General features: G+C 47.7%; 1 long non-coding RNA gene across 1 annotated transcript; it reads right to left on the reverse strand.

Annotated features, from left to right (window-relative positions):
- Positions 1-2,012: 2,012 nt before the first annotated feature.
- Positions 2,013-18,872, reverse strand: LOC109570810 (uncharacterized). The gene is made up of 2 exons (XR_002182558.2): positions 7,300-18,872; positions 2,013-3,146 (listed from the first exon to the last, which is right to left on the reverse strand). It is a non-coding gene; the product is annotated as an uncharacterized lncRNA (long non-coding RNA).
- Between the last annotated feature and the right edge of the window lie 6,203 nt (positions 18,873-25,075).

Below are 25,075 nucleotides of genomic sequence, written 5' to 3' on the forward strand. Positions count from 1 at the left end.
CTTTGGAGGAAACTGGGAGTTTGAAGTATACTGTCTTTCCATTAGCTAAATTGTGACAGCCTCTCATTGGCTGAGCTGTTTCCAGGCAAGGAGAAAATCTCTTCCTCCTAGTTTCATTCCTGCCAGAGATGCAAGGTACATCTTCCTGTTGGGATATATATTGATGTTGATTGGTACGAGCCTAAGAGCTCCCATTCTGGCCTCTTGACTCCATTTTAGTGAGGTTTCCCCTTATTAATCTGCATAGCCTCTGCCCTCTTCTGATGCATAAATACTCTTTACACAATTTTGGAAAACTGCCTGCAGTGTCAGCTCAAACAGTTCAAGGATTGGGCAATTGACTCCTCCCCATGACCTGTAGGTGGAGTCCAAGCTCCTTAGCTTGGCATTTGGAGATCAGACCATTACCCCCTCCTCCAGCTGACCTCCAGACAGTTCCCCCGCACACATTATGTTTCAACCAACCTGGATAACCCACAAAGTCCAGCACCCACCATGCATTTAAAGCTCCATGCCTTTCCTTGATTGTTCTCTCTGCTAGGGATTGCCTTCTAAATCCGAGTAAATCAGGGATTTTCTCTACTCTTCCTTCAAGTCCCAACTATTTATCTCCTCTGTAAAACCCCTAATGCACCTCCTTGACAGCAGAATAAATGATCCATCTTTGTGCCCCACTGCTCTCTATACCTTGCTCACCCTTTAGCTACTTACATCATAATCTTGGTGTCTGAGAGAGGGTAAAATGCCTTATTTCTACAGACCCAAAACATAACCAGTGCTGGCATTTAACAATTAACTCATATTTAACAGGAAGTTACTGTTATTGATCAGTATACTTTAGGAACAAAAAAGATACATTCCCTGCCCTCACAGAGCTGAATGTCTAGCAAGAGGGATAGAAAACCACCATAGAAAAAGACACATATAAATAACAGTTACTGATAACTGCTAAGGAGAAGATAGGGATATTATGAGAAAAAATAATGGGGAAACCTAGTATCTATGTTTGATGAATTAACAAGTCAAAGAATGAATTAATTAAACCATCCAATCAAAAATGGTGGAGAACTCTGATTTTATAAGGACTAGTGTGTGTGTGGTGGTTGCAAGCCTGTACACTGGAGCCAGGCTGCTTGAGTTTATATCTTAGATCAGCCACAAACTAGCTGTGTGACCTTGGACAAGTACTTAACCTCTCTGTCTCACTTCCCTCACTGATAAAATGTGAGATAACAATATTACCTCAATTAACTGCTTATTAGTCAGTTTTGGCTGCATAACAAACAACCCCAAAATCTCAATGGCTTACAATCTCTACATTCCTTTTCTTTCTCATGGGTTTTGCCGTCAGCTGAAGTTCTGCTGGGTTGGGTCATGATCAGCAAGTCTTGGCTGAGGCTGCAGATCATGGGTTGAGTTCAGGTTGGCTTTGTGTTTTTTCTCATTCTCCATGGACCAGCAGTTTTCCAGGTTTATCTCTCTCATAAGGAATCACAGGCGCATAGGCAGGCAAGCCAAGTCCTCCAAACACACTAAAGCCATACTAAAGAAGCAAACTGCTGACATATCATTGGCCAAGGTCAGTCACATGGCCAAGCTCACTATCAACAGAGTGATGTTATTAGTCTACTTGGGCTGCTGCCAGGGTCCAGCCCTGGTGGACTGGGATTCAGGGAATTCGAAGGGGAGACAGCTTTGGCGATCAGGATACGATAGAATTAAAGATATAAAGAGTGGTTAAATAAGGATAGCTCAGTGAGAAAATTCAGTGGAGAAAAGAGGCTGAATAACTTGGTTTACGTGGAAAGCCAATAAAATTCCAAGACAAGGAATTTGCGTCACCTACATAGGCCGCAGGCGTCCTCCCATTCTCCCGAAGGAGAGGAGACACTAAGGCCTCCCCATTCAGATCTTAGAAGCCCAGGCAAAATTAGTAGACTTGACGAGCCTCCACGCTCCAGATGGGAATTCAGCCAGAAGGTGAGAGAAAGAACGACATGGGGAAACCAAGCTTCGGTGAACAAGGCCCGCACTTTATTTTCCAAAGTAGTTTTTATACCTTAAGTTGTGCATAGAGGATAATGGGGGAAGGGGTAGAGTCAGCAGTAAGCCAGGCTTTCTTCCTGCAAACTTAATCATATGCAAAAGTTTAGGTGATTTACATCATCTTCTGGCCAGGAGGCCTGTTAACATTTTATGACCCTTTCTTCAGAAAACTTATTTTTCTCTAAAGGTGATTATTCTAAAGTCAGGCGCCACCCTCCGAAAGCATTAGATAAAGTTGCATTCCTATAGGGCAAAGGTGTGGTGGGCTATAACAAGAAAAGAATTAACTCAAGGGTCCAAGGTTACAAACATTAAAGCTACTACTTACATTCCTATACACCAACTATATTAATCAATACACTCCCAGGGACACAGTAGGTAAGGGATATGGAAACTTAGCAGCAAACATTGGCCCAAAAAGTGAAAAACCCTTCACCAATACAATTTCTAATCAACCCACTATACTATACTAATAATCTTCTAACTGCTCAAAGGAATCTGTATTTAGAAAGTTTAGAACATCTCGTGCCTCTCATGGTTGAGAGGCTGTGAACAATCACATGTGGCCAGAAGAACCTGTTCAGGCAGGCTAGAGAACTTCCAAAGGAGTTTGTGAACTAAAACACTATTGTCACGCGCAGGAATTTAATTAACTGGAGCTGTAAGTTAACTCTTTTTCAGAGAGAGAGATGGTGGTGAGGGACAGCCCCCATAAAGTCAGAGGTGTAGGTGAGAGCACAAAGCAGTAAAGTAGGCAGACTCTGGTTTGGGGGGTAGATGCTCGAGAATTTCCAGGGGGACTCCTGAGGCTCGATCCCGCCTTTGAGTATGCCGAGCCTCCTTCCTCATGACCTTTGCCACGGGCGGAGTTCCTCATACTGGCTCCCGGCAGGCTGCCATAACAAAACAGCACAAGCTGGATGGCTTAATGACAGAAATTTATTTTCTCCCGTTCTGGAGGCTGGAAATCCAATATCAAGGTGCTTGCAGGATTGGTTTCTGGCGAGACTTCTCTTCCCAGCCTGCAGATGGTCACCTTCTCCCTGTGTCCTCACATGGCCTTCCCTCTGTGTGCATTCTCCTGCTAGCTCTTCCTCTTTCTATAAAGACACAAGTCCTGTTGGATTAGGCCCCCACACATAGGACTTCATTTAACTTTAATTACCCCCTGAAAGGCTTTATTTCCAAGGACAGTCACACTGGGGGTTCGTGCTTCAACACAAGGATTTGGATGGACACAGTTCAGTCCATAATAGGTGGGAAATATACTCCCCTTATTCTAGAGGGAGCCCCTGTCATATCACACAGCAAAGGGTGTAGGGGCATAATTCTATATCAAGGAATAAAGAAATGGCAGCAGTAATCTGATTTACCACAAACTGTTGCAAGGGTTAAATATGTTTATTCATGTAAAGTGTTTAAGATAATGTTTGGCATTTAGTAAACTCTAAATACGGAAAAGGCAATGGCACCCCACTCCAGTACGCTTGTCTGGAAAATCCCATGGACGGAGGAGCCTGGTAGGCTGCAGTCCATGGGGTCGCTAAGAGTCGGACACGACTGAGCGACTTCACTTTCAATTTCACTTTCATGCATTGGAGAAGGAAATGTCAACCCACTCCAGTGTTTTTACCTGGAGAATCCCAGGGGCAGGGGAGCCTGGTGGGCTGCCATCTGTGGGGTTGCACAGAGTCAGACATGACTGAAGTGACTTAATGACTTTAAAAAAACTCTAAATAGGCTTGGCTATTTGTTACTTTATGGTTCATATCCACCATGAGATGGTTTCACAGATTATATACAAATGTTAGACTTGTCCAAGGGGACAACAGAGGATGAGATGTTTGGATGGCATCACCAACTCAACGGACATGCTGCTGCTGCTGCTGCTGCTGCTGCTAAGTCGCTTCAGTCGTGTCTGACTCTGTGAGACCCCATAGATGGCAGCCCACTAAGGCTCCTCTGTCCCTGGGATTCTCCGGGCAAGAATACTGAAGTGGGTTGCCATTTCCTTCTCCAGTGCATAAAAGTGAAAAGTGAAAGTGAAGTCGCTCAGTTGTTCCCGACTCTTAGCGACCCCATGGACTTCAGCCTACCAGGCTCCTCTGTCCTTGGGATTTTCCAGGCAAGAGTACTGGAGTGGGGTGCGGTTGCCTTCTCCAATGGACATGAGTTTGAATAAACTCCGGGAGTTGGTGAGGGACAGTGAGGCCTGGCGTGCTTCAGTCCGTGGGGTCGCAAAGAGTCGGACATGACTGAGCGACTGAACTGAACTGAATATTTTATATACATGTAATTCACCATATATCAATTTTACCTCAATGTATCTATAGGTAGTTAGATGACTGATAAATGGGTAGATGGATAGATAGATTTATTTATTAAAAATCAAGTATTTTCTTGGAACAGAAAAAGGACATCGGTGGAAAGATGAAATTTGAACAAAGTCTGGAGATTAGTTAACAGATTGTACCAGGCTTAATTTGTTAACTTTAATAAATGTACTATAATAATGTAAAATTATCATTAGAGGAAACAGGATGAAGTGTGTACGGGAACTCTCCATATCATCTTTATAACTTCTCTGTAAATCTAAAATTACCCCAAAAAATTAAAAAACAAACAGTAACCCCCATGACTTCCTTCTGCCTACCAGAGGGGGGAGGAATTTCTGACCTTGAGACCTTGCCTTCCAGATCTATGGGCTAACTGCCAAGAGCCCATCACAGCTCCAAAGTAAGGAACACATAATAGCATTTTAGTGCAAATGAGAAACTGAGCTGAAATGAAAACACTGAAATCACCCAAACTTTTGCAGGCAGCAAGCTGCTTCCCTGCACAAGGGGGGGATCAAGAGCTGCACTGTCCAGCCCAAAGATCACCAGCTATGTGTGGCTACTGAGCCCTTGAAATGTGGCTGGTCCAAATGGGCATGTCCTAAGAGAGTGAAGACTTAGTATGAAAATAGAATATAAAATGTTCATACATGTATGCTAAGTCACTTCAGTGATGTCTGACTCTCTGTGACTCTATGGACTATAGCCTGCCAGGCTCCTCTGTCCATGGGATTCTCCAGGCAAGAATACTAGAGTGGGTTGCCATGCCCTCCTCCAGGGGATCTTTCCGACCCAGGGATTGAACCTGTGTCTCTTATGTCTCTTGCATTGGCAGGGGGGTTCTTTACTGTTAGCACCACCTGGGAAGCCTAGAATATAAAATATCTCATTAATAATCTGTACACCAATTATATGTTGAAATAATAATTTAGATACACTGTATTAAATAAGATAATTTTAAATTAATTTAATCTGTTTCTTTTTATATTCTTTTAATATGGCTGCTAGAAAATTTGAAATTGCCCACATGGTTCATATAATGTTGCCGCTGGACAGTGCTGGTCTAGAAGAGGGAGTTGCTCTAAGGCCAGAGGAGGGTCCTCCCATGAAGTCGGGAGAGCAGGGTGGAGGTCAGGCTCGGGTCCAATGAAAGAAAAGAGACCGGGCAGCTTAACACCCTGTGTTTCAATCAGTCCCCAACTTGTGACGTCAGAGGCGAGGAATGGTAATGGAAAAGCAGTGGGATTTACACAGGCCTCTTCATGCAAATCTAACCTTTGTACCTGCAAAGCAGTCGGGCTTTGTTTATGATGACTAGGCTGCCTAAATTAGAACAGGCAGCCAATCATTATGGCATATTGAAAAGGCCAGAGGAGGCTGCCCCAACAGAGTCTCCAGACAGGAGTTCAGGGCCCTACCTGGGTTCATCCAGAAGTGACAAACCACCAGACAGTCGGAAGTTTGTTCCCCCAGGAGCTTGTTCCCCTTTACCTTCTGTCTGGGTGGTCACCTCACCTGGAAAGACATGGCCCCTGGACCTCAGGGATCACCCTCCAGTCCAAAGTCTGGGCTGGAAGGAAAGGCTTCTCTTTCTCCAAGTGTCCATGTGTACAGTCTCAGGGAAGGATTCTGATCGCCCAGCCTGAGTCATGTGCCCATTCCTGAGCCAATCACTGTGGCTGGATCATGTGGTCACAAGGTAATGTGATTGGCAGCCCCTTCAGAAGCACATGGAGTGAGGAAAGAGTGAGGAGGGACCAATTCTCCCAAAGGAGAGGGCATTGTCACAGTAAGGGGAGAAGCAGGAGACTCAAAACCGCAGACAAACCCTTTACCCTTCCAGTGGCACCTGCGCCCTTACAACCCCAATACCAGCACAGGTTGCATTTTCCCTGTGGGTCAAGTTCAACTGAGTATTAGCCCTTTAAGAGATCATTTATCCCAGAGCTGGTGAAGGGATCTAGGGGTTACATCCCCAGGGATGTTTCTGGGCATCCCTGGACTTGCCCATGTAGGTGACCAGGCAGGAAGCCATTCTAGGTCCTGCACACATCCTGACTCCTGCCCCCTCCAAGGATTTGGTTTTCTCCACAACATATATTTCCTGAGCCCCATGTTGTGTTCTGGGCAGGACACCGGGAACCAAATGTACAGTCAGGGTCCCTTTTCTCAGGAACTCACAGCCTAGGGGAGGAAGTGGGGAGTGGAGAAAGGTGTCTGTGAGACTGGCATCAGTACAGGGAGCTCTAGATCCCATTCCTCTAAGGCTGCACTCCTCCCAGCATCACTTGGTAATGCAGCAGCCTCTATAGCTTTGGGACTCAGTGCTGCATTCCCAGAGTCTAACTCTGGTGATAGCTACAGCTGCAAACGACCTCCGAGTTCTGTGAGGACTCAGCTGGAAGCCTCTTGTCTTCATGCACTGCAGATCAAAGACCTTTCCAGGCAAATGCTGCCCAGAAGTAAGGGGAGTAGACACCCCCAGGGCAACCCTCAGCCAATGGGGAGGGAGCCAATGGATGAATGCTGGGACCCCCTGTCCCTCAGGCGGGCATTCTGGGAGATGTTCTGCCTTCTTCTGAAGTCCTGTGGAATAAGCATCTCTTAGCCATAGCAGCAACCTCCACATGCACCTTGTGTGGCTTTCCCCCCCTCCATGACTCTCCTCCCCACTCACTCTTGCTTCCCGGTTAAACTGCCTGCACCCAGGAATTCCCTTGTAGTCCACTGGTTAGGACTCTGAGCTTCCATGGGCCTGTATTCGATCTCTAGTAAGGGAACTAAGATCCTGCAAGCTGCTTGGCTTGATCAAAACCTTTTTTAATTAAAAAAAAAAAAAAACACCTGCACCCAAGACCTTGTTTCAGGCTCTGCTTCCTGCAGGGGCCAATCCCAACTAAGATAAACAGGTACTCACCGATACCACAAGAATGCGGGGATGAAATGGGCCATCATCGTCTGCTCTTGACACGTCAACTTAGTTACCTGCAGAAAGATCCTATGGCACAGGACAGCCAAGGCCGTGTCAAGGAGCTTCCAGGGAGAGGCTAGAGGACAGCCCTCAGTCCACTGAGCCCTAAGCCCCCACCCCAGAGGGATTCCCTATCCAAGGCCATACTATCTGGTCCTCACCACAGCCCTTCTGCAGCCCCAGGGAACGGTAGCAGCTCAGTCACCAAAGCCAAACACACAGAGAAAAAGTAATTTCCCATTCTTGACTAATTGCTTTTCAGAGTCTGGCCCGTCCCTCCCATGGCCCCTCCTTTCCCTCCTCCCCTTCTCCTTTCCCCACCTTCCAAGGACAAGGACATAGAGACACAGCTCCCCTGGGCCCAGCTTGTCTCTCTCAAAATGAGTTTCTGAAATGTAATCCCAGAAGTGGCAGGTAGACTGTAGCCAGCACAGCCCCCAGGGGAGGGATGGCTCTGTGTGGCTACCAGGATCTTGGGGCTCTGGCCTGGCCTGAGAGGGCTCCCGGGCTGGGAAACCAGCGCTCACTCACCCCCTCCACTTGCTCTTTCGTTCATTCAATCCTCGCTTCATTCACTTCTTCACTTAGATGTTCTATCCCTCCCTCTCCACTCACTCAGTCACTGTGGCAGAGGTGTTTGTAGAACCCACCAAAAACCTACCTTCTCCTCCAATTTACCACACTCCGTGTGGTCAAAAAGGGCTATGTGGCTTGTTCTGGCCAAAAGGGTATAAGAGAAAGTCACATGATTCTCTTCCAGGCTGAAACATTTAAGAGTCAGTGTGTGATCTTCACTTTTCTCACCCCCTGTGATGGCAACCATGGCGATCTCACTTCCAAATATTGCACCTCAAGATGGTGGCTCCTCCATCAGTCTGGGTCCTTTGGTGACTGTACTGGGCAGAGCATTCCCCCATCCCCTCTAAACCACCCTGGACATATAATGTGAGAAATAAACCTTTGTTGTGCTAAGCCCAAGGTTTGGGGGTTGATTTGTTACACAGCATAACCTGCCCTGTGCTAACAATACACATGATTACTTATGCAATCCTCTTGCTTCTCTTCCTCCCCTCTATTCCCTCCTCCTGTACCCACCAGAGACGGAAAGCCTGAACTCCTTCCCCTAGATGTACTGAGTAGTCACAGTGGGCTGATCGATGCGAATTTTTTCCGGAAACCCTACAAGATACACAGAGACTGAGGGCAGTGGCTGGACACACAAGTACAGACAGAATAACCTTCTTGTAGCTTGATGGACTTATTAAAAGAATCTATTACTGATCCAGTAGTTGTCATGAAGTAACAATTTCCCAGGGTATCAGTGGTGGCCAAGGAGGAAAAACAGGACAGGGCATGTAGATAAGCTGACACTATGCCAGCATGGAGTGGGGCTCCCACAGAGTATCCTGCTTCAGAGAACCTCACCCTGTCTCACAGATGAGGAAACTGTGGCCAGAGAGGTTTGCAGACTTAGCCAAGCTCCCATGATCCCAGAGCCCCCGATTCCCACAAGAACACCTACCTCTTGGGGTGTCCTGAGAATATTTTGGGGGAGTGTGAATGCCAAAGGTACATTTTCTGAAAACTCAAGTCCCATTTATTAAGCACTTCCTATATGCAGAGCCTAAATAAGCTATTTTAATAAAAACAGAAGGACTTCCCTGGTGGTCCAGTGGTTGAGAATCTGCCTTGTAATGCAGGGGATGCAGGTTCAACTCCTGGTTGGGGAACTAAGATCCCACATGCTGGGGGCAACTAAACCCACGTGCTGCAACTACTGGGCCTGTGTGCAATCTGGAGCCTGTGTGCCACAACTGGAAAGGCTGTGCACCACAACAGAAGATCCCACAAGACGCAATGAAGGCCCCACACGCTGCAACTAAGACCCAAAGCAACCAAATAAACAAATATAACCTTTTAAAAGATAAATTAAAAATAGAAGGAAGAGAAGGCCCAGACACTGTTCAACCAGCCAACTTGGGGGAGCTGAGGATCAGTTTAATTCCGTCGCTCAGTCGTGTCTGACTGTTTGTGACCCCATGAATTGCAGCACACCAGGCCTCCCTGTCCATCACCAACTCCTGGAGTTCACTCAGACTCATGTCCATTGAGATGGCGATGCCATCCAGCCATCTCATCCTCTGTCATCCCCTTCTCCTCCTGCCCCCAATCCCTCCCAACATCAGAGTCTTTTCCAATGAGTCAACTCTTCGCATGAGGTGGCCAAAGTACTGGAGTTTCAGTTTTAGCATCAGTCCTTCCAAAGAACACCCAGGACTGATCTCCTTTAAAATAGACTGGTTGGATCTCCTTGCAGTCCAAAGGACTCTCAAGAGTCTTCTCCAACACCACAGTTCAAAATCATCAATTCTTCGGCACTCAGCTTTCTTCACAGTCCAACTCTCACATCCATACATGACCACTGGAAATACCATAGCCTTGACGAGTTGGACCTTTGTTGGCAAAGTAATGTCTCTGCTTTTGAATATGCTATCTAGGTTGGTCATAACTTTCCTTCCAAGGAGTAAGCATCTTTTAATTTCATGGCTGCAATCACCATCAACAGTGATTTTGCAGCCCAAAAAAATAAAGTCTGCCACTGTTTCTACTGTTTCCCTATCTATTTCCCATGAAGTGATGGGACCAGATGCCATGATCTTTGTTTTCTGAATGTTGAGCTTTCAGCCAGCTGAGGATAAATACCCCCAAATAAGGGACAGCAAGAGAATAGCCACATTTTGTCATAACAAGTATAAAGGATCAAATCAAAGTGGGTACCTGGTGGTGGCATTTCCTTTCCTTCCCTCTTCCCAGTCTGTTCCCTCCTTGCTGAAGCCCAGAGAAGTTACCAAGATCCCTTAGAGAAGGGAATGGCAACCCACTCCAGGATTTGTACCTGGAAAATCCCATGGACAGAGGAATCCGGCAGGCTACCATCCACTGAGTGCAAAGAATTAGACATGATTGAGTGACTGAGCATGCACCCACATCTTTATGTGACACAGGGCTCAGGCCTCCGGATCCACCACCGACAACCTCTCCTCTCCACTCTCAAGTACTCTCAGGAGAGTTTCCATGATACTCACACCCCAAGTGGTAGCTGAGAAAACCACGTGCCAGGGACACCTCACTGTACCTTTACCCAGGCCCCACCTTTGACTGAAACACCACCCATCAGCCCAACCCCTTTGCTAAGTGGGCTCCTATTAGAGCTTCAATGTCCCTCTGTGAAATCACCTCTTTCAGGAAGCTTTCCCTGCCCTCCAGAAGGCTGGCCTTCAACAATGCTTGGTGATCCCTGACAACATTCCAGCACAGGCCTCATTCAGGCTTGGCTACATTTTGTTTGTCTGTTATTATGTCTTCATTCTCCAGCTAAGAGCAAGTTTTATGATGCTGAGCCGGGACTAGGTTTCATTCATTTCTGATCCTCCGTGCATGACGCAGAACTTGGTACTTCAGAGCTGCTCAATAGGTGTCTGTTGAAAGCATTCATGTACACAACGGGGCTTGAATGTGTGAATAAACCACAAAGGAATGAGTCTTTGCTGGTGAAATTCCAAGTATCATGAGCTAAGTTGGGAGTGGGTTTAGGGCGTGGGGGGCTGATGTTGCTGGGGGCCCATGTCATTCAGTCCCTTTGGCCACACCACACGAGTACAACCCTCCACGTGTGTGTTTGCAATTTTCATCTGAACTTCTTGTCCTATTGCCAAATAATGCACTCAACCATGTGTTCGGGTTTGGGGTTCATAAACTTCAGTCCCTGGACTTGTAGGTAATTGAGCCGGCTCGTGGCAGTGGACCAAAGCCTTCAAAACATTTCAGAAGCCAGGACATCATGTAGGAGGTGGAGAGAAGAAGGCAGTCTTTGGGGGACCCCTGCATCTCCTCATCAGTCTTGACCTGAGAAGACATCGGGGGCATCTGGTACTTGCAGCACACCTGCTCCCGGCATGTGAGGCCACGCGCCACTGTAGCCGTGGGAGCGGAAATTAGCTGCTCGCATAAGAACCTTTGTTCCCCAAAGGTATCCTTGGAACAGGTGGAGAAGCGAGGCCAAGAAGGCGAGGCAGGTTTGGCCCCACACTTCCCAGACGGGAAGGCTTCCCAGCTCAGAGGAACCTCCCAACCCTCACCTTTTTTTTTATCAAAGTATATTTGTTTTATTTATTTTTTATTGAAGTATAGTTGATTTGCAGTGGTGTTAGTTTCGGGTGTCCAGCACAGTAATTCAGTTTTATATATATATCGATATATTATATTCTTTTTCAGAGTCTTTTCCCTTACAGGTTATTATAAAATACTGAGTATAGTTTCCTGTGCTATACAATAGCACAGGAATAGTTCCCTATTTTATGTGTGTGTGTGTGCGTGTGTGTGTATTGAGTCACTCAGTCGGGTCTGACTCTTTGCGACCCCGGAGGCTATAGCCCACTCAGTTCCTCTGCACTTGGGATTTTTTTCAGGCAGTACTGAAAAATACAGAATACTGGAGTGGATTGCCATTTCCTCCTCCAGGGGATCTTCCTGAGGCAGGGATAGAAACCAGATTTCCTATGCCTCCTGCATTACAAGCAGATTCTTTACCCGCTGAGCCATTGGGGAAGCCCATTTTACACTAGTAGCGTGTATATGTTAATCCCAAGCTTCTAATTTATCTCTCCCCTGCTTCCCCTTTGGTAACGCCAACCCTCACTTTTGGGGTCAGCTGTCTAGCCCCGGGCCCTCCTCGGTAAGTAAAATTATCTGATCCCTCCTTGGTCATATCCCTTGTCAGGAGCTCTGTTCTAACCTCTCTCACAGTTCTACCTTATTTGATTGTGTGTCTGTGTGCCTGTTTCCCTCACTGGTGTGCAAAGCCCCTTGTTGTAGGAACTGTTCCTTAATCATTCTTGTACTAGATGTCTGGCAATCAAAGTCTGATGGGTTCATTGATGGATGGATGAATGGATGGACAGATAGAAAGAGATCTGCTCAGGAGACACTCTGTGATACTGGCTACCAGTTTTGAATTTTGTGCAAAGAGCTGTACTAAGTCCTTTAGACATGATTTTTTCTCATTTAATTCTTACAGCAACCATATGAGTCAAGTAATCATAAGCCCATTTATGACAAGAAGATCAAGGTTAAGGGTGTGTGTTCACATGATGTCCCACAGTCAGGAAGTACCAAGCTGAGCAGTGTGAGTGACTCCGGAATCCATACTCTTAACCTCTTTGGCTTACAGCCTCCTTGTGGATATATTGCTACTTCTCTGAGCTTTGGTTTATTCATCCATAAGATGGGGATGATAGTACCCACGTTGCAGGTTGCAAATGTAAGGGTCAGGCTGGGTCCATTGTAGCTGCCAGCTTCCCAGGGATTTGGGGTTTCTGAGTTCTGCAGCTTATGCCCATGGGGACCCTATCCACAAATCCCTTTCTGGGTCACTCCCCTCTCCCACAGTGTCTCCTTGACTTTGTTGCCCATCACCCTAGTCTTCTGCAATGATGCAGATTAAGCACAAGTTGTATTTTCTTTTGCTAGGGGTTGGGGACACTCGCTTACCTCCTGAGGATGAAGCATACTTGTGTTTGTGTGGAATCAGTCAAAATGCTGCGTTGACTCCTACTCACCAAACTTGCCGGGCCAATTGAGGTCCCTTTCAGCACCCCTCCCTGACTGCCTTTTCTCTGCTCTCCACCTCTCCCCCTTTAATTCACCAGGCCATAAATACGGAACATATCAATCTTACTTTTCTGCAAGGAGTAGGAGAACCTTCCCAACCACTGTGGAAGAGGCCTGATGGCTCCACTCATGCACTTGAGCACTTGAGCCCTCACAATGGCCTAGGTGCTCTCAGAATCTGAGAGATTCAGGGTCAAGGCAAAACCCAAAGGCACCAACACTGGAGCCCACATTCCACATTTCTTTCTTAATGTTTATTTTTGGCTCCCCAGGAGCTTTCTCTAATTGCAGTGCACAGGCTTCTCATTGCGTGGCTTCTCTTATTGCAGAGCATGGGCTCTAGGCACTTGGGCTTCAGTAGTTGTGATGCATGGGTTTAGTTGCTCTGCAGCATGCGGGATCTTTCCAGACCAAGGATCGAAACCGTGTCCAAATGCGGGTGGATTCTTAACCACTGGACCACCAAGGAAGTCCCAAATTTCACATTTCTGGTGATGGTGGGGGGGTGGATTCTTCCAGTTTTTCTGGTTGATAAACCAGAGGATAAATTGACAAGGTAGCTTCCTAGAAGCTTGGTTGAACGGGAAGCAAGTGAAAATTCTTCACTGGCCTAACCCAATTCTATCAGAGTGGGCTTCTTGGAAGAGGAGATATTCAATGGTGAGGAAGTCTGGCTGGAGGAGAAGCAGAGAAAATGAAAAATTCTACTGGAAAGGAGAGAAGGAGATGGTTAGGGAAGGAGGAGTGAGACCAAGGGTATCTTCTCAGCTGTGGAAGAGGGGAGGGGTCTGTGAGGGTCACCTGGATGCAGATGAGTCACAACAGGAACCGAAGGCAAGGATGGAAGGGGTGGGGAGTGGAGGTGGGGAGAAGGGACCTCAGGCAGTTGACGGAGGCACGAGCCTTGTGCCTAGAGAATGGCACTCTCCAAAATGAAACAGCCAAGACCTGGGGAATGAATGGCCTTGCTAATTGGCCATTTTGTTTTTTATGCATTTTCATTAGCGAGATAAAACAACAACTAATCATGTAACTGTCTCTTCGTCTGGGAAATAAACGCTCATTAACTACCTGAGTGTTCTCAGCTGGCGAATGAGTCACAGCTTCTCAGCCCAGAGCACGATGGGGGACAGGGGCACCGGGGAAAGGGGCGAGGAGGTGACCAGCCAAACTCCTGACTCGTACGCCAGGCAAATGCCATGAGTGACACTTCTAGAAGAATCGGGAAGCAAATGGTCACCATAGGTCCACCTTCTTCTATGGTCAGAAGAAGAGTCCTAATTATTTCTCTCCTTACCCAGTAGACTCCTCATCCTTTGCTGGATGAGGATCTCACCCAGACATCTTCCCAGTAGCCATCTCGAGACAGGTGCTCTGGAAAGGGGCAGAGGCAGCCAAGCCAGGTCTCCATGGTGACCCTATCCACTCACCTTCTCAGCACTAACTGGGGGGAAGGGCTGAGGAGCTTTAGTTGGTGGGGAAGTGGGGCAAGACAGCCTGGTTACCCAGGCAACTCCCTGGAGGTCCCAGCCAAGGGCTCCACTCCCACAGGTGGGGGCTGATGTTGTCATAGAAACTCCTCGGCAGCATTGCCAAGGCTGGAGGCCTGGTTCCCTTCTCAACCCAAGGGGCACAGGACACAGGAGGCAAAGGGATCAGAAGCCTCTTAGAATGATGTGACTATCAGAATGGCAGTTTGCTGGGGAAAAAAGTTCCAGAAGACACTTTGTTCCTCCCTACTGGTGCGCGCGCACGCACACACATACACACACACACTCACACTGCCCCTGTTCTCGATCTGCCTCCAGAAATTTGCTGGCCCCCAGCTCTCACTCTGTAGCATGTGCTCCTATCTCTCCCTCTCTTGGCCCTCTTTTTGGATGATGTTGATCATTTCAAGCAGAGAGCCTACCCCAGGGTCGCCATGACGACTAAACAAACCTTTGGTCTCCATGGTGACAAACCCTCAAAGTTATTTTTATTTATTTATTGGAAATTTCAAAGGACTTTCCACTCCCTTGCCCAGGCCTAGCATTTAAGAGACTGAGTTGAACCATCCTTCTCCCCTGGGCCTAGAAAAGGAGAATAAACTTGACAGCTGAGATGGGGCTGTTATTCAGTCACTAACTTGTGTCCAACTCTTTGTGACCCCATGGACTGCAGCATGCCAGGCTCCTCTGTCCTTCACTGTCTCCTAGAGTTCATGTCCATTGAATCAGTGATGCTATCTAACCATCTCATCCTCTGCCAGCCCCTTCTTCTTTTACCTTTAATCTTTCCCAGCATCAGGGTCTTTTCCAATGAGTTGGCTCTTCACGTTCAGCTTCAGCTCTTCTAATGAATATTCAGGGTTGATTTCCTTTAGGGCTGATTGGTTTGATCTCCTTGCTGTCCAAGGGACTCTCAACAGTCTTCTCCAGCACCACAGTTCAAAAACATCAGTTAAGGTGGCCAATAAATACCTCCTTGAAGCTGCAGAGAGAGAGGGCTTGTGGGCTCCTCCTCAGTCTGCCAGATGCCTGGGGGAGGCTCTCAAAAGCCACTTGGCAGCCCCCATCCTCGAGGAAGTTCCATTGCAGCTTCAGGTGGAGGATGGGCTGGTTAAGATACATCCTGCTTCACTCTAAAGCACAACTCCCAGGATTTATGGACGTGTACAGAGCCTGACAGAACAAATGCAAATACATGAGGGACATGGGGTAAAGGGAAAATAGGATAATGCCTGGCTGAGGGGAGAACACAACTGTGCACCTGCAAGGTCCTAACAATGAGTGAGGTGTGCCACAAATCCAACTCTGAGCTTCCTGGTGGCCACAGCAAAGAAGGAAACGAGAGCCCATAAAAGAAAAAAAAAAAATTATTCAGGAGAAGTGTTGGATGTTGGGAGAATTCTATGAGGTTACAACTCTAGGCTACCTGGAATCCTCCCCACTCAACATCTGACACTTTGCCTTCACTTTTTTGCTTTTTGACCCTTTCTTGTTAGTTTTCTCTTTCTCCAATAAAGCCTCATCCTTACCATGCCATGTGATATTATTTTGTTGTTGTTCTGACTCTGTGGCCCCATGGACAGCACAGCAGGCTCCTCTGTCCTCCACTATATCCTGGAGCTTGCTCAAGGAGATATTGTTTAATTTATCCCAAACCTGGTGCATCTCCGTTCTCCCAAACAGAAAACCCAGATAAGGCCCACCTACTGAATACACAGGGACCTAGAAGGGGCCCCTCTTACACAATAGCTATCATCATCTAAAATCACAGCCATTGAGATGTTTTTGGTTGCAAATCACAACAGACCTGATGCGAAATAGCTCCACAAATACGGGATTTGTCATTTCATAGAATCATTCTGAGGTTGGCTGACTCTACTGGTGAATTCTGAGCTTCACTATGTTAACTTAAAATATAGTCACAACCTAAAATTTGGGTGTCATGTTTTATCAGGACTTCAAGCCCGGGTGACAGCAGCTCAAGTAACCTTAAGAGAACTGCTTCGAGGAGGTGGGGGGCGGGGAAGAGTCAGTTTATATAGAAGTTCACAACAAAAGGCAAGTAGTCTGACCATCAAAAGTGTTTTTGTGAATCAAAGAAAACCAGAAATCTCAAGTTAAGAATTCAGCACTTTTCTATGTATGGGAAGATACAGGAGTCTGGGCTCATTGAAATCATTCTTTTCACATGCATCTCAGCTATCTGGGGTCAGTATCTTGTGTTTTTCACTTCCTGAGTTCCGCAGCACTCACCAGCCAGATCCCACAGGTATTCTTCTCCTTCCTGGATGCCCCGGAGGGCTGACATCGCTGATATCTGTGACAACCTTATTTACTGACATGGCAGGAGATACTCCATTTCTCAGCCAGCATCATCCAGGACCATGGTGCCCTTCACCTATGAGCTGGCCCATCCTCTGAGTGTCTCTTTAGCTCCCTCCACGTGGCCATGAAGGCTCCAGCACCACACATAATATGAACAGTAGGGGAAGTGGGTTCTCTTCTGTGCCTCATTGTAGGAAAACCATTTCTATAAGCCCCTGATGGATATCCCATCAAGTGTCCTTGGCCACATCTGGATCATCTTCTCCCTGTTAACCCACTCCAGAGCAAGGGAGTAAAAGTGAGTACAACTAGTCACACTAACCAGTATTCATCTGACTCACATGGAGAGAGGAAAGAACCTGGAACAAAACTGAAAGTCGGCCCCTCTCAAAAAGGAAGGGTTTCAGGTAGGTGTCTTAAGTGCGGCCCCCAGAAGCAAGCCCTGAGATGAAGTCTGTGTGCTGGTGGATGATGCAAGGAAGTGCTCCTAGAAGAAACTGTCAAGGGAGCAGGAAAGCAGACGGAGAAGCTCTTCAGGGACCTCTGGAGCAGAAGTTGCATCTCAGACATTGTCCCAACTCCAGGCAAAGAAATGAGACTTAAATTCTCCAACTCTCATCAGTCCTTGGCTAAGGGCCACCTCTGGGAAAAATGCTGGTTCTCTGCACACGTACACACAGCAGCTCAGGTAGCCCAAGGGCAGACTTCTGCAGAGAGTCACAGAGGCAGTAGAAGCAAAGCACACAGAAGCTGAGAGCTGCACACACAGAAGCCGTCACCGGGATCCCAGGGGCATTTGGTCAACCAACAGCATCCACTCCAAAAATGACCTCTTCCCCTGCTGGAATGCCAGCACCATGAGGACAGGGAACTGACTGTCTTATCATTTACTGTCTCCGCAACCCCAGGGATTCCCTGGTGGCTCAGAGGGTAAAGCATCTGCCTGCAATGCAGGAGACCAAGGTTCTATCCCTGGGTCGGGAAGATACCCTGGAGAAGGAAATGGCAACCCACTCCAGTATTCTTGCCTGGAGAATCCCATGGAGAGAGGAGCCTGGCGGGCTACAGTCCACGGGGTTGCAAAGAGTCAGACACGACTGAATGACTTCACTTTCACTTTCTTTCAACCCCAGCACAATGCCTGCAGATGCCACACTCAGTACATATGTGTCAAATAAATGAATGAATGTCCCAAGATCTGGAGCTTAGAAGGAGCTGTGGCTGGGCCTTGGGGCAGGTCTTTCCAGCCTGAAGCCCCTTGTGCCAGGGGGCAGCTCCCAGCCCCAGCCCACACTGGCATTTTCCAGAGTAACTGCTATCTCCATAGAGTTGAGGGCAGCTCCTTGGGGAGTCCCAGCAAGCCACACTGACCAGGTAAAACCTTGATTGCAAGGCATGGAAGGTGGGGGCCATGCTCGGGAACTAAGTGTACCTGTGAGAAACAACTCTGCGTTGTTATTATTTTAAAAAGTGTAAATGAATTCATAGCAAAGGCTTCTACAGACATTACCTCATGCATCTCTCACAAGCGCCCTGTGTGTCAGGTGCTACTGTGTCACCATCATCACCCTCAAAGGAAGCAGGAGGAAACTGAGGCACAGAGAAATGAATCCCCTTGTCCACAATCAAAGAGCCCCAAGGGATCACCCCTGGAAGCCAGATCCCACATCACCCTGCCTCCCACTCATGCCAAGAAGACCTCTCTCCTGGCACTGAGCCCCCTGGATCACCATCGACTGTGCATCTGCCTCATCCCTTGCCCTTTGTTCTAGACCATGATTTCACGAAAAGAGAAGACCACCCCTCTTTCTTTGTTATCTTCCAGGCCTGACGCAGCACCTGTGAGACCATCATCAGGGATGGTCACAAATATTCCTTGTCCCCTCCTTCAGAGCATGTGGTAAGGTGATACTTTCCTACCCACTTGAGTTTCTACGTGGCCATGTGACTTGCTCTGGCCCATGAAACAGAAGTGACATCTGTTATTTCTGAAGCTTCAGGAGGAGACAGAGCATGGAACCCACTCCAGTATTCTTGCCTGGAGAATCCCATGGACAGAGGAGCCTGGCAAGCTGCAGTCCACAGGGTCGCAAAGAGTCAGACACAACTGAAGCAACTTAGCAGGCACATGTGTGACAGTAATGTTCAAGATAGTGGCTACTCCACCATCCTGTGGAGAAGGAAATGGCAATCTACTCCAGTATTCTTGCATGGAGAATCCCATGGACAGAAGAGCCTGGTGGGCTGCCATCTACGGGGTCACACAGAGTTGGGCACAATTGGAGCGACTTAGCAGCAGCAGCAGCCACCATCCTGATTCCTAGATTGAAGATCACATACAGCAGAACCCAGGGATGGCCTGATGACAAGGAACTTGCATGAGAAATATATCTGGTGATCACTGAAATTAGGCCATGTTTGTTACTGCCTACCACTACCCTACCACATCCTGACTGATAGGGCACATATTAGTAAAGACTTCATAAATGTTTATAGAAGGAAATAAAGAAGAGGGAGGGAGGGAAAGGGGGAAGGAAGAAAGGAAGATGGCAGGGATGTGAACAAGAGCCTGTGGTCCCCTCTGAGCAGAAGTTGACACAGATACATCTGACTCCAATTGTATCCTCCGGGAGTAGATTAGGTAAGTGGATTCCTGCAGCTCAGACACCCTTCTCTGCCCTCCTCACTGCACTCCAGGACTCTGAGGTCCAGAGGTAGCCAAGGGGAACCTGGATCTTCCAGGGCTAGTATGGAGAGGGCATCCCAAAGCCAGAGTGTAAAGAGGCTATTTCCCCCTCCAGCTGAAGACTTCTTCAGCCAAATGAATAATTCACTGTAAATGACTTTGAGATGAGTCGAGTCTCCAAGTTGCCACCCGATTATGGGTACCATAAAAGGCAATGACAGTAATTTATCTCCTTTCTCTCGAGGGGTGGGTCATGAAGATGGGGAGGAAATACTTGGTGCCTGGCATGGGGTTATGAATCATTCCTCTTAGCAGTTCACCTACAAGCTGCTGACACTTTTACTGATTTGGCATTAAATAATGCCAGCCTTGGTCTGGAAACAGAGAGGGTCTGACTTCCTTTCCTGAGGGAGTGCCTAGGGGAGTGAGAGAATTAAGGCAAGGGGCTGTCCAGTGGGGAGGAGGGCAAGAATAGGGGTGAGGGGGTGTACAATTTGGCCTCATCCGTTCTTTTCTCTAAGATACAGGGACAGAGGCTGGAGCCTGAGCTCTGCATGACAAGCTCACATCTGAGCAGTGTCTGCTGTGTGGGCTGCAGAGGAGGACAGGTAGCAGTGACCAACCATTCCCGGATGCATTCATCCTTTCCAACTCACAGGCAGCTAAGAGACAAAAACTCATCACCCTCCTTCAGGTGATCCCTGGTTTCTTTGCTGGAGGAACCCCAAGAATCTCATAGCCACAGTTGCTTTCTTCTATCTTAAATAGCTACAGGAGTGAATCATGGTTCCCAATTTGCAGATGGACAAACAGAGTCTGCAGTGAGGCTATAATGAGCTCAAACAGTCAATCCTAAAGGAAATCAACCCTGAATATTCATTGGAAGGACTGATGCTGAAGCTCCAGTCCTTTGGCCACCTGATGCAAAGAGCTGACTCACTGGAAAAGAGCCTGATGCTGGGAAAGATTGAAGGCAAAAGGAGAAGGGGCAGCAGAGAATGAGATGGTTAGATAATATCACTGACTCAATGGACGTGAATTTGAGCAAACTCCAGGAGACAGTGGAGGACAGAGAAGCCTGGCATTAGTCCATGGGGTTGCAAAGAGTTGGACATAACTTTGCGACTGAACAACCTCGAGATAAAAGGTATAGTCCAAAGAGAGAGAGTGGTGGGACACACATTCTCCAAAATCCAGACCAGAACGTTCTCCTTAACCCATCCTTACTCTATTCATATACAAAGAACATAGAAGGAATCCCAGAAAAATCTGAAGTAGCACAGATAGTTTTACACAACCCTAGGCCCCCCTAGACCTACCATCATTGAGTCAGAACCTCCAAGAGAGGGGTCTGTTTGGCTGAGTTTTTTCCAAAAGCTCCCGATAACAGCTGTATTTGTAATATCCCCAAACTATAAACCACCCAGATATACCTCAGTAGGTGAATGGTTACAAAAAAACCTGTGGTCCGTCCACACCATGGAATATTGCCCAGCAAGAAAAAGGAATGATCTAGTGATATAGGCAACAACTAGGATGAAATTTCAGGAAATACATGCTAAGTGAAAAAAGTCAATCCCAAGAGATTATATACTGTATAATTCTGCTTATTTAACATTCTCAAGATGATAAAATTATAGAGATGGAGAACAGATCAGTGGCTGCCAGGGGTCAGAGATAAGGTTGGGGTGTGGAGGTGATGAGCCTGGGATGCTATGCTATGCTATGCTAAGTCACTTCAGTCGTGTCCGACTCTGTGCGACCCCATAGATGGCAGCCCACCAAGCTCCCCCGTCCCTGGGATTCTCCAGGCAAGAACACTGGAGTAGGCTGCCATTTCCTTCTCCAATGCATGAAAGTGAAAAGTGAAAGTGAAGTCGCTCAGTCGTGTCCGACTCTTAGCGACCCCATGGATTGCAGCCTAACAGGCTCCTCTGTCCATGGGATTTTCCAGGCAAGAGTACTGGAGTGGGGTGCCATTGCCTTCTCTGGAGCCTGGGATAGATGTGGTTATAAACAGGAGGAATCTCATGCTGATGGAACATCTTGACAAGATATAGACACACAAATTCTACACATGTGATAAAATTATATAAACACACACACACAAAAACTGTAAAAAAAACAATGAAATCTGAGTAATACTGGTAGATTACATTCATGTCAATTTCCTGGCATGATATTATATTATAGTTTTGAAAGATGTTAACACTTGGGAGAAACAGAGTGAAGAACACATAGGGTCTCTCAATCTTCTTACAACTGCCCATGAATCTACAATTATGTCAAAACCTACAATTATATTAAAAGTTCGATTTAAAAAATTCTTGAAAGCTCCCTGTAACGATCCTGTTCAACCAGGGATAAGGAAGCTTGTCACATCTAGCTTCTCTTTCATTCAACGTTTATGTAATATGAAGAATTCCATGTCCCAATCAGTAGAGTCCACACACTTTCACCTTTCAGTGGTCAGAGAGAAAACATGTACCCCTTCAAGATGTGGGTGTCCACCCAGGGCAGACCCAACAGCCAAAGAAGAATCTCTTTTTTCGTTTATAAATTGGAGGATAATTGCTCTGCAATGTTGTATTAGTTTCTGCTATACAACAATGTAGATCACCTATGTGTATACATACATCCCCTCCCTCTTGAGCTTCCTCTCACCCCATCCCAATCCCACCCCTCTAGGTCATCACAGAGCACAACAGACTATTTCTTAATTGCAAAGCAGTGGAGAAAAGGGGGCTTCTGGACAGGCCTAGGCTCTCCTACTCACAGCTCTGCAACTTTGGGCAAATTATTTAACCTCAGGCTTCCCTGATAGCTCAGTTGGTAAAGAATCTGCCTGCAATGGAGGAGACCCTGGTTTGATTCCTGGGTTGGGAAGATGCTCTGGAGAAGGGATAGGCTACCCACTCCAATGTTCTTGGTCTTCCCTTGTGGCTCAGCTAGTGAAGAATCCGCCTGCAATGCGGGAGACCTGGGTTTGATCCCTGGGTTGGGAAGATGCCCTGGAGAAGGGAAAGGCTACCCACTCCAATATTCTGGCCTGGAGAATTCCATGGACTGCATAGTCCATGGAGTCTCAAAGAGTCGGACACGACTGAGCGACTTCCAGTTTCACACAGCATCTTTGCAAAGTGGCTTACACTAATCACAGCTGCTATAGCAGTGGCTGAAAGGTTGGCCATAGGGCAATGAGAGCTTGGAAAACAGAAGATGTTTGGGGTCAAAACTGTTGTCAGCGGTTTGCTGGGTAGTTAGGAAGTGGGTGTAGGTCTTTGCTTCCACTGGGAGGGTGCAGGGCTTCCACTTGGTGTGGGTACATCTGGGTACTTGCCACACCTCCACCCCAAAGACACAGAAGCAGCCTGCATTGTACAGAGTCTAGAGGCCAAGGTGAATGGAAGGATTCACCTCTGTAAAGGATTCATCTCTGTATGTAAAGGGTCACAGGGGGAAGCACTTCATGAAAACAGTCTCCCCTCCTGAATCAGACACTGGGACACTGGTACAACAGCCCCAGAAATGAGACTGGAACTGAACTGAACGAGATGTGTCTGATGTTTTCCCAGCTCGTGCATAAGATAAAGCAAGGCTTTTTGTCTCTGTCGGTTGGAGCCTCTGATAGAGTCTGCAGTGTAGACAAGCTGCCCAGCCCTGTGTGTGCAGACCCCCTTCCCCGTGTGTGCAAATGAGAACACACGTGTTCACACACATGCCTCCTGCCCAGAAGGACTGGATTCTGATGTGAGAGGGGAGTTTGGGGACGCAGACACCGTCCCCACGGGAATGCCGATCTACGCAGAGCCGTCTCCTCCTCACCTGGTCCGGGCGGAGGGAAGCGGAGGATGCAGCTGGGACGCCGGCGCTTTCATTATTTATGAAGCTTTCGTTCTTTCCCGTATAAATAATCGATGACTGCAAAGTGCGGCGGGCACCGACACCGAATATTCATGAGCCTCCTTCGCGGGGATTTCAGCTGCTGCCGCCTCGGCCCCAGATGTGCACCGCACTCACGCAGGCACGCACGCCCCCAAATAAAAATCATCATAATAAAGATTTCATCTGTCAGGCTGGGGCCTTGTCTACAGGACTGAGGCAGCCGGTGCGTTCTCGAACTCAGAGGGTTTGCCCGCCGGATGAGGGCTGGAGCCAAGCGCCCAGCCAGCTGGGGGCTGGGGGGACTGGGGCAGGGGTCGGGGGTGCCTGGTAATCCTGATACTCCACCGACGATTCACTTCTCACCCCAGCCTCGCGAGCCCCTGGAGTTTAATCAGTATGCCCACTCAAAGATCAATAATCCTTTTTTCCGTGTGTGCTCACTGAGAGCCCTGCCTGCTTGGCCCTGGAAGAGGCGAGCTATGCAGACTCAGATTCCTGTGCATTGGGAAAATACCCTTGAATTTCCTCTCTGCTTGTGCCATCTGACCTCCTCCCAACCGTGGGATTTCACAGAGGGGGCGGGGCTGGAGGAGCCAAAGAGAAATAGCAGGCACTCCCCTGGAGGCTGGCCCTTAACTTACCTCTCTGGCTCCACTCTGGCTCCCATGCCAGGGTGCAACTCATCTCTGTCTTCCTGACTTTTAATGCTCTCTCTGTCCTCCCAGCCTTTGTGCCTGCTGTTTATGCTGTTGCCTTTGCTTGAAATGCTTTTCCTTTCCCCAACAACTCGCGCGCACGCTCAGCCCTGTTGGCCCCATTGACTGTAACCTGTCAGGTTCCTCTGTTCATGGAATTTTCCAGGCAAGAATCCTGGAGTGTGGTGCTATTTCCTATTCCAGGGGAATCTTCCCAACCCAGGGATCGAACCTGAGTCTCCTGAATCTCCTGCTCTGGCAGCGGATTCTTTACTCTAGCGCTACCTGGGAAGCCCCCACGAATGCCTGGCTAGTGCCTACTCACCTCTCAGGTCTCCAGTAGGTGACAGGTCTCCCCACCTCCTCTGGGTCATCTTCTCCAAACCCTTAAGCTGTGCTAGGCCCTTCCTCTGGACTTCAGGGACCTAGAGACCCCAGGTCTGGCATTTATTCCATCATTTTCTAGTGGTAATTATTGTTAATGTCTCTCTCTGCCAAACACAGGGCTTCCCAAGTGGCACAGTGGTAAAGAATATGCCTGCCAATGAAGGAGACACGGGTTTGATCTCTGGGTCAGGAAGATCCCCTGGAGGAGGACATGGCAACCCACTCCAGTATTCTTGCCTGGAGAACCCCATGGACAGAGGAGCCTGGCGGGCTACAGCCCATAGGGTCACAAAAAGTTGGACACAACTGAGCAACTGAGCACAAGCACCCCCATAAACACATACTGGATCGTAAACATGTAAGGACTGCAGACTCTGGCACACAGCAAACCTCAGTTGGAATCCAAGCTCTGCCGCTTACTAGCTGTGTGTCCTTAGGCAAGTTATTCAACCCCTCTGTGCCTGGATTTCCTCTTCTATTAAAGTTGGAATGATAAAAATAGTCAATCTCATAGGGTTCTTATGAGGATTTAATATATTAATCGAATGTTTGGCTCAATGCCAGCACAGAGCTTGGTAAGGGGA

The sequence above is a fragment of the Bos indicus genome, chromosome 16 (genome assembly GCF_029378745.1).
Source record: "Bos indicus isolate NIAB-ARS_2022 breed Sahiwal x Tharparkar chromosome 16, NIAB-ARS_B.indTharparkar_mat_pri_1.0, whole genome shotgun sequence".
NCBI classification, from domain to species: Eukaryota; Metazoa; Chordata; class Mammalia; order Artiodactyla; family Bovidae; genus Bos; species Bos indicus.